The 13,090-nt window shown below is 48.7% G+C and overlaps 1 long non-coding RNA gene across 1 annotated transcript; it reads left to right on the forward strand.

Moving 5' to 3' along the window:
• The first annotated feature begins 10,635 nt into the window (after positions 1–10,635).
• Positions 10,636–13,056, forward strand: LOC115081691. The gene is made up of 3 exons (XR_003853857.1): positions 10,636–10,688; positions 11,910–12,005; positions 12,464–13,056. It is a non-coding gene; the product is annotated as an uncharacterized LOC115081691 (long non-coding RNA).
• The last annotated feature ends 34 nt before the right edge of the window (positions 13,057–13,090 follow it).

The following is a 13,090-nucleotide window of genomic DNA, read 5'->3' on the forward strand; positions in this document are numbered from 1 at the left end:
CTCTTTTGTCAATGAGAGACAAGACAATTGGGCAAAGCTAATGCCATGGGCAGAATTCTCATATAATAACCATACGCATTCTGCTACAGGAAGCTCGCCCTTCCTTATTGTCTATGGGAAACAATTGCGACCGCCACTACCTCTGCCTCTTCCTACTGCATTACCCGCGGTGCAACTCTCCGCCCGACAATTACTTTCGCTATGGACATCCATCCAGAGAAAACTTGCTAAAGCAGCCAAGGCCACTAAGAGATGGGCAGATAAGCACCGGCAGCCGGTGCCTATCTTCCTTCCTGGAGACCGGGTTTGGCTCAGCACAAGGAGTCTTCAGCTTCGAATCCTGTCCCGAAGACTAGATCCAAGATACTGTGAGCCCTTCCGTATTGCTGAGCGCATGGGGGCAGTATCTTATTGGTTACGCCTACCCTCCTCCATGCATATAAACAATGTGTTCCATGTTTCTTTGTTGAAGCCTCTTGTTCTCTCCAGGTATCATCCTCGAGTTCCTGATTCCACAGATCCATCGATGCCTGATGAGCCTACCTATCAAGTCCGGGAAGTCCTAGATGTACGGTTCCATCACCGACGCTGGGAATATCTGCTTGCCTGGGAGGGCTGTGGTTTCGAGGACAACACATGGGAACCAGCCTGCAACATCCTGGATAAAGAACTTCTACGAAAATTTCATCGTTAGCACCCAGGTAAACCTGGACCTGCTAAGAGGGGGCGTAAGAGGGGAGGTACTGTTGCGGTCCTGGTCGCGGCACTCGCGACCGGGGCCTTACCTCTTAGCTCCTGGCATCGGGTTCACTCTTGCTGTGGGGGTTCACTAGGTTCCAGGCCTGTTTGGTGGCATCTCCACGGGGGCAATGCCATCGGGACGCCTAAGCCAGTTGCCCTCCTCCTAGGCACGCGCACACGCGCAAAGAGGTCAAAGATATAGGTCATTTCCCGCCACTCAATGCTCCGCCCACTCCCGTGACCTCATTGCAAGGCTTCTATCTGATGCCTTGCAATGAGGTTACCTTGCGGTTCCTAGTTGCTGTGCCTCGGAGTTCGCTAACTTCTCGCTTGTAGCCTGCCTCAGTTCCAACCTGGTTCCTGCTTCTGTGTCTTGCTTCAGTTCCAGCCTGGTTCCTGCTTCTGTGTCTTGCTTCAGCTCCAGCCAGGTTCCTGCCTCAGAGTCTTGCTTCAGTTCCAGCCTGGTTCCTGCTTCTGTGTCTTGTTTCAGTTCCAGCGAGATTCCAGTGTCTCGCTTCAGTTCCAGCCAAGATACCTGCTTTGATCCTGGTTCATCTTCACAGCGTCCTCACTCGCCTAAGTCCCAGCGGCCGGGCTCCTAAGGGCTCCTCCTGGGGGAGTCTCTGCTTTCAGGGTGAAGACACCACCACCGATCTCCTAAGTCCCAGCGGCCGGGCTCCTCCCGGGGTAGTCTCGGCTTCCAGGGTGAAGACACCTCTTCTGTTCTCCTAGCCCTAGTAGCTCGACTCCCACAGGCCCCTCCTGGGGAGTACGGGTTCCCTGGGTGAAGGCCAGCTCCTTCACCCGGCCTGGTGTCTGCCTCCCGGCCTGCTCCCCTTCATACGGAGACAATAGTCCATCTTACCCTAGTCTCCGGCAGGCCGGCCCAAGGGTCCACGAAACAGTTAAATCACAACACGTCGGTCTCAGACGGCTTCGACCTTTGTGCCTCACCTTTTTCTCGACTCTCCTCAAGCCTTGGGAAGATGGCTGCTACCGCGTCTTCCTGCCGTTCTCTCCGGCTTCCCCGGAGCGGCTCTGGCGACGGTGTTTCACCATGTTCTCCTAAGGGCCTCCTAGGGTGCACACACGCATGCCACCTTTGTCTATATGCACGCAATGGCGCGAATCTCAGGGGTGTTCCCTCCGAGTGACGTCACCAAGCTCCATGTATAAAGCCTTACCTCTTTTGCTAGCTATTCGAGTTAGCAACGATTGGATATGCCTCCAGTCTATGCTACTCTGCCGCTTCCAGTTGCTACTTGAACCATCTCTCTAACCAAGCCTGGGTACCCGCACCTTGGGGGCCCTCTTTGCTTTCTTTCAGGTACCTTTCACAGACTTTGTGTACTCGCTCCTTGAGGGCCCAACCTTCCATTCCTGGTACCTGCTTTGGAACATTTACTGTCATCGGTAACCTGCCTATTACAGTATTCTGTCAAATGGACCCTCAGAAGCTTGAGAGCATTAAGAAATGGCCACAACCTACTGGTCTAAAAGCACTAAGATGATTTTTGGGATTCACCAACTCCTGTCATTCCTTCATTAAAAATTACTCTTCATTGACTGTTCTTTTGACAGCCATGACTAGAAAGGGAGCCAACCCTGCCAACTGGTCTGTGGAAGCAGTGATGGCCTTCCAGAAATTAAAGGATGCCTTCCAAAGCAAGCCCTGCCTTCGACATCCAGACCCTATGAGACCTTTCATCATTGAGGTTGATGCCTCCAACGTGGGCGTAGGAGCCGTGCTGAGTCAAGCTGGCGATTCTAAGACATTACACCCCTGTTCATTCTTTTCTCGACGCATTTCTCCAGCTGATAAGAACTACGGTATAGGGGATAAAGAATTGCTTGCAATAAAGATGGCATTTGAAGAATGGCACCCTTGGCTTGAAGGAGCTCAGCATCAGATCATTGTTTTCACCGATCACAAAATCTGGAATACCTTCGACATGCACAACGTCTCAACTATAGACAAGCAAGATGGTCCCTGTTTTTCAACAGATTCTACTTTCTGCTAACATATCGCCCTGGAGACAAGAATGTCAGAGCAGACGCATTATCAAGATCCTTCTTCATGGAAGACGTACCTGATGAACCGCAGCATATTATTGACCCAAAGAGAGTGGTTCTTGCTGCCACACACCCAGTACCTCCTGGCAAGACTATCATACCTCACAATTTGAGAAAGAAGTTACTACGATGGGCTCATGATTCCAAGTTAACTGGACACCCTGGACAACGGCGAACACTCGCCATGTTACAAAGATACTACTGGTGGCCCAGGATGAAAGAGGACACTCAAGCCTATGTGGCCTCTTGTTCCGCCTGTGCCAGACAGAAGCCACCGTCAGGCCGCTCTTGGGGCCTGCTTCAACCATTGCCAGCTCTGGATGAGCCCTGGACCCACATTGCCACTGATTTTGTGGTAGATCTGCCAGTTTCAGGAGGTAACAATACAATCTGGGTTACTGTGGACCGATTTTCTAAGATGGCTCACTTCGTGGCACTTCCTGGATTACCATCAGCCATGGAACTCGCTAAACTATTCATCAGACACATCTTTCATCTCCATGGCATGCCAAAGCATATCGTCTCAGACAGAGGAGTTCAATTTACAGCGAAGTTCTGGCGAGCCTTATGTCAAAAGTTCGACATTGCGCTAGATTTAACCTCTGCATACCATCCTCAGTCAAATGGCCAAACTGAGGGAATGAATAGAACTCTCAAAAAGTTCCTTCGCGCTTACGTCAACACCAGACAGAATGACTGGGCTGAACTGTTGCCTTGGGCTGAATTTGCCATCAATTTGCATCCAGCATTATCCACTGGATCTACACCTTTCGAAGTGGTTTACGGCAACAACCATTACCACCTTTGCCACTTCCATTCACAGTGTCATCCCCGCAGCTCAATCTACTGCCAAGGATATTCAGCAGCTCTGGAGTCAGACGAAAGAAATGATCTGGAAAGCAGGACTAAGAGCAAAGAAAGGTTATGATGCTCACTGAAGAAAAGCATCTAACTTTCAACCTGGAGATAAAGTCTGGCTATCTACTAAGCATCTAAGACTTAAACTCCCATCCACTCGATTTGCTCCTCGCTACGTTGGACCATTTCCCATCCTCTGATGTCTGGGGTCACTCACTTACAGTTTGAAACTTCCTCCAGCAATGAAGATCCACAATGCTTTCCACGTTTCACTACTGAAACCTCTAGTACTCAGTGAGTTTACCACCACGACTCCTGAACCTGCACCTGTCGATGCAGAAGAAGACATCGAATACAAAGTTGATGCCATCCTTGATGTAAGAAAGAGAGGCAGAGTTTGGAAGTACCTCCTGTCATGGGAGGGATACGGACCTGAAGAAAACTCTTTGGAACTTCTGGCAAATATCATGGACAAAGAGATGCTTTGACAGTTCCATTGATCATGTCTGCAGAAACCAAGACCAGGTAGAGGGTCTGGAGGGGTCCCTTTGAAGGGGGGCACTGTTGTGTCCGTCGGTCTCATATGGCTTCGACCTTTGTGCCTCACCTTTTTCTCGACTCTCTCCTCAAGTGTTGGGAAGATGGCTGCCACCGCATCTTCCTGCCGTTCTCTCTGGCTTCCCTGGAGCGGCTCTGGTGACAGCGTTTCGCCATGTTCTCCTAACGGCCTCCTAGGGTGTGTGCACGCACGCCACCCATGTCTATATGCATGCAATGGCGTGAATCTCGGGGGCATTCCCTCAGAGTGACATCACCAACCTCCATGTATAAAGCCTTACCTCTTTTGCTAGCTGTTCGAGTTAGCAATGATTCGATATGCCTCCAGTCTATGCTACTCTGCCGCTTCCAGTTACTACTAGACCCTCTCTCTCTAACCAAGCCTGGGTACCCGCTCCACGGGGGCCCTCTTTGCTTTCTTCCAGGTACCTATCATGGGCTTTGGGTACTCGCTCCTCGAGGGCCCAACTTTCCATTCCTGGTACCTGCTTCGGAACATCTACTGTCATCGGGAGCCTGCCTATTACAGTATTCTAGCAGTGAGTAGTAACCCTGTCAAATCTATGTCATCTACAGCTCTACCTGCGCTTCTACATCCGGGGCCTTGCCCTTTGCCAACGCGCTGCCTCTCCAGTTACCGAGGCAAGAGATTGACTTCCTCTGCTGAGGATCTCCGAACTACAAACCTGCTAAGATACCTGCTTCTACAGCTGCTTTCTTCACAAGCAGTACCATCCTGCTGTATAATAAAGACTGACCCTCAGTGTCCATGTGTATCGAGTCTAGCCTGTACTACGGTTCCCCATGGGACTCCTCCCCATGGGAGTGTCCAACTCCGCAGTACCCAAGAATCCACTCAAACACTTCACAAACATAACATTTCTCAGGACCTCCAGACTCACCAGTTGGACGTCTCCAAGTTTCTTCAGAGACTCAGAGATAACCATCTGTACGCCAAATTGGAGAAATGTGCTTTCCACCAGGAGCCTGTTCCTTTTTTGGGATACGTAGTGTCCAGCCAGGGGTTCCAGATGGATCTGCAAAAAACCAAGATCATTCGGGACTGGCCCCAATCTACTGGTCTAAAAGCTCTATGCCAATTCCTCGGATTCACCAACTTTTATAGATCATTCATTCATCACTACTCCACCTTGACCGTGCCTCTTACTGCCATGACGCGCAAGGGAGCCAATCCCTCTCAGTGGTCCTCTGAATCCGTAACCGCCTTCCAGAAACTCAAAAAGGCATTTCTTCAGGAGCTATGTCTACACCACCCTGATCCTCGATGACCTTTCGTAGTCGAGGTAGATAGCTCGGACGTTGGAGTTGGCGCTGTCCTCAGCCAGCATAGTGACACCCATACATTACATCCATGCTCTTTTTTCTCTCGGCGCTTTTCTGCTGCCGAGCAAAACTATAGGATAGGAGATGCAGAGCTACTTGCAATCAAATTGGCATTTGAGGAGTGTCGCCCATGGCTCGAGGGTGCTCAACACCAGATAACGGTTTTTACCTACCATAAAAACCTCGAATATTTACATCATGCCCAATGCTGGAACCACAGACAAGCCCGCTGGTCATTGTTTTTCAACAGATTTGATTTTCTTTTGAGGTATCACCCAGCAGACAAGAACACCCATGTGGATGTTCTTTCCTGCCCATTTACGCCAGAAGATACCCTGGACACTCCGCATCATATCATTGACCTTACTAGGGTGCTCCTCTCAGCCACACACACGGTCCTAGTCGGAAAAACTGTGGGACCCCCAGGCACTCAGAAAGAAGATCCTCAGATGGGCCCATGATTCACTCCTTGCAGGTCACCCTGGTCAATCCAGAACTCTGACCACCTTGCAAAGATACTACTGGTGGCCCTCAATGAAGAGGATGTACAGACCTATGTGGAATCATGTTCTACCTGCGCAGGACAGAAAACCACCTACCGGTCAGCCCTGGGGACTTCTCCAACCTTTGCCCGCTCCTAGCGAACCGTGGCCACACATATCCATGGACTTTATCGTTGACCTACCTGTGTCTAGTGGTAGCAACACCATCTGGGTCACTGTTGACCGGTTTTCTAAAATGGCTCATTTTGTGGCATTACCCAGACTACCCTCTGCTCCTGAATTGGCAAAACTTTTCATCCATCATATCTTCTGTTTACATGGCATGCCTAAGCACATCCTCTCTGACCGAGGAGTACAATTCACAGCCAAATTCTGGAGATCTCTCTGTAAGAAGTTTGATATATCTCTAGATCTGACATCAGGCAATCATCGACAAGCCAACGGATAGACCGAAAGGATAAACTGCACATTAAAGCAGTTTCTCCGGGCCTACGTCAATTCTAGACAAAGTGACTGGTTCGAATTGCTCCCTTGGCAGAGTTCGAGCTGAATTCCCATCCTTCAGCTTCCTTAGGATCATCGCCCTTTCAACTTGTTTATGGTCGCCAGCCTTTACCTCCGTTACCAATGCCTTTATTGGTATCCTCTCCAGCCGCCCAAGCTTCAGCACAGGAGTTGTATCAGCTGTGGGAACACACTAAAGAGCTTCTTCAAAAAGCGGGGACAACAAGCAAAGAAGTTTTATGATGGCCGACTCAGAGCAGCTCCACAGCTAGAGCCCGGGGACAAGGTATGGCTCAGTATCCGCTTCATTTGTCTCATATTACCTTCAGCTCTATTTGCACCCTAGTACATAGGATCTTTCCCTATACTCCGTCGCTTGGGTCCAGTCACGTACAGCTTGCAGTTACCATCATCTCTAAAGATCCACAACGCCTTCCACATCTCTCTTCTAAAACCGCTCATCTTATCAGAGTTTTCTAAGAAGACACCTGAGCTGCAACCTCTCTCCGCTGAAGAGGACATTACCTACCAGGTAGATGACATCCTTGATGTGCAGAAACATGGAAAGACGCTGGGAGTACCTTATATCCTGGGAAGGATTCGGAACAGAGAAAAATAGCTGGGAGCCTTCAAGTAAATCCTTGACAAGGAGCTGATCAGAGAATTCCATCTCGTTCACCCCAGGAAGCCAAAACCCTGGGGAGGTATTGTTGCGCCTGTTGGTTGCAGACGGCTGTGACCTCTCATGCTCAGCTCTTTTTTTCCCTGCAACATCAATCATGGGAAGAATGGCGGCCTTCGCCAACCAACCCCGACCTCCCCGGTGCCCCCGGAACGGCGTGGGCACTGCCGACCGCCATCTTACTTCTGGAATCACCTAGGTGCACGCGTGCAAGGCTTCCTTTTGTATACGTCATGGTGGGAGCCTCAGGGGCGTCCCCTCCCGATCACATCAACCCGCTAGTGTACTTAAGCTGACCGGCCCACTACTAAGACAAGTTAGCAAGGAGTTCTCTCATTGTTAAATCCGCTCCACTCTTGGATCTCCTGTTCCAGTATCTCCTCGTGGCATTCGGACACTCTGGGTAACCGCTCCACGGGGGCCCTTCTGCGTCTTGACTATCCACTCCTCGGAGGGCCTTCCTGCCTTGGATTTCACCTGACACACTCCTCGGGTCTATCTCCTGGAACTTTCTTTGTGTGAGTACTTTCTTCAGTTTCCTACGATACCAACAATGCTGAAGTCTTCACGGTGTACCCCGTGCCTCGGGCCACTAACGTTCTTCAGCATTATCGCTTCTACATATCCAAAGCTACAGGGTATTGCTGCAGCTACTCAAGATCCTCTGTTTGGTTCCTGTATTTCAAGACCTCATCTACCTTGTCACCTACAGTACAGTCAATTTTGGCATACCCCGTGCTACGGGCCACTACTGGATCTGCACTTCTGAGGTATCTCCACCAGCCTGCAGGAACCTTCTGGTGTACCCCGCTCTGCGGGCCACTACCGGACCTTCTCATCTACAGAACCAGTCTGGGTATATCTTATTGCTCTAGAAATGTGTTTATTGCATTTCCCACTCCTCGGGTTATAGAAATGAAATGAAATGATGGCAGAAGAAGACCAAATGGCCCATCCAGTCTGCCCAGCAAGCTTCCCTCATTTTTTCTCTCATACTTATCTGTTTCTCTTAGCTCTTGGTTCTATTTCCCTTCCACCCCCACCATCAATGCAGAGAGCGGCGATGGAGCTGCATCCAAGTGAAATATCCAGCCTGATCAGTTAGAGGTAGTAGGGGTAGTAACCGCCGCAATAAGCAAGCTACACCCATGCCCATTTGTTTTTACCCAGATTATGTTATACAGCCCTCATTGGTTGTTTATCCTCTCCCCTGCCGTTGAAGCAGGGAGCCATGCTGGATATGCGTGAGGCATCAGTTTTTTTCTTCTCCCCTGCCGTTGAAGCAGAGAGCTATGCTGGATATGCATCGAAAGTGAAGTATCAGGCACATTTGGTTTGGGGTAGTAACCGCCGTAACAAGCCAGCTACTCCCCGCTTTGTGAGTGTGAATCCTTTTTTCTTCTCCCCTGCCGTTGAAGTTATGCTGGATATGCGTGAAGTATCAGTTTTTCTTTTCCCCTGCCATTAAAGCAGAGAGCTACGCTGGAAACTCGTGATGCATCAGTCTTTCTCCCATGCCGTTGAAGCAGAGAGCCACGCTGGTTATGCGTCGAGAGTGAAGTATCAGGTACATTTGGTTTGGGGTAGTAACCGCCGTAACAAGCCAGCTACTCCCCGCTTTGTGAGTGCGAACCCTTTTTTCTTCTCCCCTGCCGTTTAAGCAGAGAGCTCTGCTGGATGCGTGAAGTAACAGCTTTTTCTTCTCCCCTGCCGTTGAAGCAGAGAACTATGCTGGATATGCATTGAAAGTGAGTATAAGAATGGAGTGATCAAGCTAGTTGAAAGGCATCAGGCATAGAGGAAGGTGGAGGTAGTAATTTGGATATTTGGTTTGGGGTAGTAACCGCCGTAACAAGCCAGCTACTCCCGTCTTTGTGAGTGCAAATCCTTTTTTCCACATTTCCTCTTGCTGTTGAAGCTTAGAGTGATGTTGGAGTCACAGTAACCATGTGTATGTTTATTGAATAAGGGTATTGTCTCCAGGCAGTAGCCATCATTCTGGCGAGTCACCTACTCTTCATTGGCGGCCTCTTGACTTTATGGATCCTTCACAGTTCTGGTCTTCACCACTTCCTCCGGAAGGGCATTCCAGGCATCCCACCACCCTCTCCGTGAAGAAATACTTCCTGACATTGGTTCTGAATCTTCCTCCCTGGAGCTTCAAATCGTGACCCCTGGTTCTGCTGATTTTTTTCTTATGGTAAAGGTTTGTCGTTGCCTTTGGATCATTAAAACCTTTCAAGTATCTGAAAGTCTGTATCATATCACCTCTGCTCCTCCTTTCCTCCAGGGTGTACATATTTAGATTCTTCAATCTCTCCTCGTACGTCATGCGATGAAGATCCTCCACCTTCCTGGTTGCCCTTCTCTGTACCGCTTCCATCTTGTCTTTGTCTTTTTGTAGATATGGTCTCCAGAACTGAACACAGTACTCCAGGTGAGGCCTCACCAAGGACCTGTACAAGGGAATAATCACTTCCCTTTTCTTCTCGATATTCCTCTCTCTATGCAGCCCAGCATTCTTCTGGCTTTTGCTATCGCCTTGTCGCATTGTTTCGCAGACTTCATATCATTAGACACTATCACCCCAAGGTCCCTCTCCTGCTCCGTGCACGTCAGCCTTTCCCCCCCCCCCCCCCATCGAATACAGTTCATTCGGATTTCGGCTTCCCATATGCATGACTTTGCCCTTCTTGGCATTGAATCTCAGCTGCCATATCTTCGACCACTCTTCCAGTTTTCTTAGATCCCGTCTCATTCTCTCCACTCCTTCTGGCGTGTCCACTCTGTTGCAGATCTTAGTGTCATCCGCAAAAAGACAAACCTTACCTTCTATCCCATCCGCAATGTCGCTCACAAAGATATTGAACAGGACCGGTCCCAACACCGATCCTTGCGGTACACCACTTAAAACCGCTCTCTCTTCAGAGAAGGTTCCGTTTACCATCACACATTGTCTTCTGTCCGTCAACCAATTTGCAATCCAGGTCACCACCTTGCCACTCACTCCCAAGCTTCTCGTTTTATTCACCAGTCTCCTGTGCGGAACCGTATCAAAAGCTTTGCTGAAATCCAAGTATATGACATCGAGCGCTCTTCCTTGATCCAATTCCTTGGTTACCCAGTCAAAAAAGTCAATCAGATTTGTCTGACAGGATCTTCCCCTGGTGAATCCATGTTGCCTCTGGTCCATCAATTCTGCCTTACCTTTTCTCTCTAATAAAGTCTCTCTCACAGCTGTGTCCTACGTCACTGAGACCACGCTTACCGATGGTGAGGCTCACAGGGCTCCTCCCTGTGGATGGAGACATCTCTCATCTCAGCCCGGGATTCACAATTTCCTACAAAACCATATCAACAGTGTGTCCCCTGGTCACAGATCTCACACTGTGATCCCCATACAGGAGGCTGTGCAGGAATACAAGGTGTGTGTCAGTATCTTTATTATCACAGTGTGTCCCGGGCTCACAGATCTCACACTGTGATCCCCATACAGGAGGCAGTGCAGGAATACAAGGTGTGTGTCAGTATCTTTATTATCACAGTGTGTCATGGGGTCACAGATCTCACACCATGATCCCCATAGAGGAGGCTATGCAGGAATACAAGGTGTCTGTTAGTATCTTTATTATCACAGTGTGTCCCAGGGTCACAGTTCTCACACCGTGATCCCAATACAGGAGGCTGTGCAGGAATACAAGGTGTGTGTCAGTATCTTTATTATCACAGTGTGTCCCGGGGTCACAGATCTCACACCATGATCCCCATAGAGGAGGCTGTGCAGGAATACAAGGTGAGTGTCAGTATCTTTATTATCACAGTGTGTCTCGGGGTCACAGATCTCACACCGTGATCCCCATAGAGGAGGCTGTGCAGGAATCCAAAGTGTGTGTCAGTATCTTTATTATCACAGTGTGTCACGGGGTCACAGATCTCACTCCAGGATATCCATAGAGGAGGCTGTGCAGGAATGCAAGGTGTGTGTCAGTATCTTTATTATCAGTGTGTCCCAGGGTCACAGATCTCACACCTTGACCTCCATACAGGAAGTGGTCTCCAAAACTGAACACAGTACTCCAGCTGAGGCCTCACCAAGGACCTGTACAAGGGGATTATCACCTCCTTTTTCTTACTGGTTATTCCTCTCTCTATGTAGCTCAGCATTCTTCGGGATTTAGCTATTGCCTTGTCACATTGTTTCTTTGTCCTCTGATTGCTAGACACTATCACCCCAAGGTTACTCTTTATCCATTGTTGCACTGCATGCAGAGTCTGGCTTGTTGCAGTTTCTGGTTCAGTTTTTCTCTGTACATTTCTGTGTATACTTTATGGTGTCTTTATTCTGTATTTGATAAAGGCCTGTATCAGACCAATGTGAAGTAAGCAGATGAGTGAGTCAGATACCCCATGTGCTTGTTTGAAAAAATACCCTGGGCTGATATTTTCCTGTAGTCTGCCCCTTCCCAGACCCACAGATCTCACATTCTGACTCTCCTAGCGGAGGCTGGGCAGGAATCCAAGATGTGTGTCAATCTTTTTTAAGATTATATAAACTGGTGATATTATCTCATATGTACTTTTTATTTGAAAATTCTTTTCTTAAAAATAATGTTGAAATTCAAATGAAAGATGTTTATTTTTTACAGAAAAAATTTCAAATCCACTTGAAGCCTCTGAGAAAGAAGCTGGAAGATCTTCTGAAGCGTAAACCCAGTGAGGAGAGGAAAGCTGAGGAGCTGAGGGTGAGTGTCTGTGTCTCATCAGTCCCCTGAACCAGATAAATCACAGAATCCTAGGATCCAATCTGCCTTGTTACGGAGGGCCTGGGAGTATTTCTGGTGCTTATTAGCTGAGGACAGGCAGATTGGGGATCATTTCCGCTCTCTCCCTTAGAGTCCAGGGATACCTCGGGCCTGATGCTTTTTAACCAGTTGCACTCCAGGATGTACATTTACCCCTTAAACACGTGTGAAGTGAGAGATAACTTTCCTCTGATGTAAGCATTTGATATTTGCAGCTTTTGATTGACTCCTGAGAGCTGTGACGCAGTTTCTGGTGGTGGATCCTCGGGTGACACAAAGCTCAGGAGGGCTCTGGGAACGGCAGAGATTCCTTGTTCATTGTAGGACCTGCATCCAGAGCTCTGTGCACCTAAACCAGGGCAGTGTTACTGAGATTTCCATCTCTTTGTTCCATGCAGAGCCAGACAGAGATCAAGAGACGGAGGGTTGAGTCTGACTTTGAGGAGATGCAGCGGTTTCTTACTGAGAGGAAGCGAATCCTTCTCTCCAGACTGGAGGAGGAAGAGAATAAGATTCTGCCGAGAATCAAGGAAAATGTGACCCGGCTAGAAGAGCAAAGCTCCTCCATCAAGCTCATGATCTCCGAGTTAGAGGAGAAGAGTCAGCAGCCAGCGGCAGAGTTACTGAAGGTGACAGCTCAGAGAGATTTCTAAGGAAGTTACAGATCTGCCATGAGGGCTGCTGGGATTCACTTACAGTATAAAAACCCTAAAATAATCATTTCCCTGTGAATATCAGCTGTAGTGATACATAAGGCAGGCTAAACACATCAGATAAATCAGTGGGAATCTGAGGTAGGAATAATTATGTGCATAGGTGCAGACAGGGAGATTTTCAGGATTACTTGATATTATAATTGTGTAAGATCAGGAATTAGATCTGGGTCTTGGCTGGATTCACTCAGGAGAATTTTCAGCCACTTAAAAATGCTCCTTTTGATTCAAGAAACAGCAAATCTGAATATAACCGGAGCAATCAGTGGTCGGCTGCTGATATTTTGCAGACAATTGTGTAAAGTGTAAATC

This window comes from Rhinatrema bivittatum, unplaced genomic scaffold (assembly GCF_901001135.1).
Source record: "Rhinatrema bivittatum unplaced genomic scaffold, aRhiBiv1.1, whole genome shotgun sequence".
NCBI classification, from domain to species: Eukaryota; Metazoa; Chordata; class Amphibia; order Gymnophiona; family Rhinatrematidae; genus Rhinatrema; species Rhinatrema bivittatum.